A 2,722-nucleotide genomic window follows, 5' to 3' on the forward strand; every position below is an offset into this window, starting at 1 on the left:
TCATGACTGGGACTCCTAGAACAAAAAACAAATAAACAAAGGAAAACATACAAATTGTTTCTTCTTTTTCGAGTGTTTATTTAAATTCCAGTGAGTTCGCATACAGTGTAATATTAGTAGCAGGTGTTGAATCTAGTGCTTCAGCACTTACAATACCTGGTGCTCAGCACAACCCATACCAATTTATTTAAGGTTTGTGAGACATGGAATCTTCATTAGAAAATGAAACCAGAAGAAACAGTTAAACTTAAGTGGGATATTTTCCCAGGTTTATTGAGATATAATTGAAATGTAACATTGTCTAAGTTTAAAGTATATAACCTATTGATATAATACACTCATATACTACAATTTGTTTGTTTTTAAATGTCTATTTATTTTGAGTGAGACAGTGAGCAGGCGAGGAGTAGAGAGAAAAGTGACAATCTTAAGCAGGCTCCATGCTCAGTGCAGAGCCCAACGTGGGGCTCATTCTCACAACCACAAGATCACGACCTGAGCTAACATCAAGAATAGGACACTTAATCAACTGAGACACCAAGTCTCCCCGGTTTGTTTTAGATATAGACTGCAATTTGATTACCACCAGAGATTGGCTAACACCTCACAATGATCAGAAGGTACAAACCCAACTGTTTTTATGAAGACTGGAAAGTCATAAATGCGAGTGAGGAGATAGGGGGTGGGTAATTAGCAAGGTCTGTTCAGATTCCACTCTGTGTCCCTTCACCTTTAGAAAAAAGGATGCCCCTTTCCTCCAGGTATAGAGAGGCACCTCCATGAGAGTTTTATGATCTGCATCACAGGAAGATCAGACGGTCCTTCCTGTGCCTGACATTTCTCAAATTCTTTCAACATGAAATATTCCATACTCCAAGGTGCTGTATTTGGGAAGAGTGATTTCATTCTAGGCCATAATGTCCACACAGAAGTCCCAAAAGACCATATCAAGGAGAATCACCTGAAGCTTTTACACATTTCAACTTGTCTAGTTAATGAGTTCCAAATTGGGCTTCAAGCAATGATTTCAGGGAATAAAGGTCATTGGCTCCTTCGTCTCCCAGGTTGCCAGGCCCAGTTTGCCAATTACTGATTGCCTAATCTATGTATACCCTTCTCAAGGGTTTTACATGAGAATCACTCACTTCCCAGACTCTCCTATACAGGGTTTAGAATCAGACAGGACATTAAATATAAAGATGCCTGTGGGGTTTCCCTATGACCACAGGAGGGAAGCTATGCCGTTTTTGTTGAGGATTTGATGGACTTACCATATATCAAGTAGGAGAGAAAAGCAGGACCAAGACAGAACTCAGAATGCTGGTCTTGAAGCTTCTACCTTTAAGAGTATCTAGCTTAATATAATCAGTTTTCTACTCTCACTGTGACTTCCAAACAGGGGGGGGAAAAAAAAGGAGGAAGAAAGACCTGACTGCCTTTCCTGTAACGAGGCTACAGAAATATTTGTTCCCCTGGACATAGAGACCATCCCAGTCCAGAAGAGATCTCATCATGAAAAGACCAATGCAGCAAGAAACCTGAATCGCACAAAGCCTGGAACTTGGTAATGTTGGCCCTGACTGCTCTCAAGTTTCTCGTCTCTCCTTCCTGGTCTCTGTCTTCCCCTCCTAATCCAGCCTTCTTTTCCTATCTTCTCATTAGCTTTCTATTTGCTGGAGACTGAGCCTCCTGACCCAGAAATCACTTTTCCATACATGGGGGCCTGTGTCCCATCCAGCTACTTGAGAAGAACTCTCGGTCCTCAGTGAGTTATGCTGAGCATGGGGACCTGGCAGGTCTTGCATCCTGGCTTCAAATTCTGCCCTGACCTGGGCTCTAGCAGTTCAGTGGAACCTGGAAACCTGGCAGGAGGAAATTAAAGATCAAGGTGGATGGGGATAATAAACTAGGAGAAAAATAATTTAAAAAATGAAACTGATCCATGGCTTTGGAAATAATAAATAAATAAATAAATAAATAAATAAATAAAATACTAAAAAAAAAAAAAAAAGCAGATGCTCAAGTAAAAGCAGAGAGAAAGTTATTCCTGTGGGTGCTCAGGAAAAAGGACACCTGTCAGTCCACAGCATTGAGACCAAAACAGTGATGACTTATTGTAATGTCTAAATGCCACATTTTATGGAGAATTTGAAGGCAGGCTTTAAATGAAAGTCACTGCATGAAAGAAAGATGAGGTATACAAATCATTGCATTGGACATGTTATGTAATTTATGTTACTCATTTTTCGATTGGCAAAATGGAGTCAACAATAACTTCCCTTATTCTATTGTCCCACTACAAAATTTACACTCACAACCACACACACCACCACCACCCGACACACACACACACACACACACACACACACAGTCATCATTTAATTTTGTCCCAAAGGCTCAAATTAACAATATATATATTAATGTGTATTTTAATTGTATAATGTTGAAGAAAAACCAAATGATGTTATGAAGCAATTATGAACCTTATGACGGTTTTGAAATGAGGCAAGCACAGATTGGAGAATTGAGGGGAGGAAGCAAATGTTGAAATATGCTTGTACCAACTTGCTACAATGTAGAAAACATGCACAGAGAACATTGCTGACAAAGCAATGCTCAGTTGAAGGGGATGGAATAAATTAGTCATGGACTAGGTCCAAACAAATTTGCAAATTCCCCCAGCCATCTTTTAAAATTTTTGTAATGTTTCTTTATTTTTTTT

This window comes from Suricata suricatta, chromosome 10, assembly GCF_006229205.1.
Source record: "Suricata suricatta isolate VVHF042 chromosome 10, meerkat_22Aug2017_6uvM2_HiC, whole genome shotgun sequence".
In the NCBI taxonomy this organism is placed as follows: Eukaryota; Metazoa; Chordata; class Mammalia; order Carnivora; family Herpestidae; genus Suricata; species Suricata suricatta.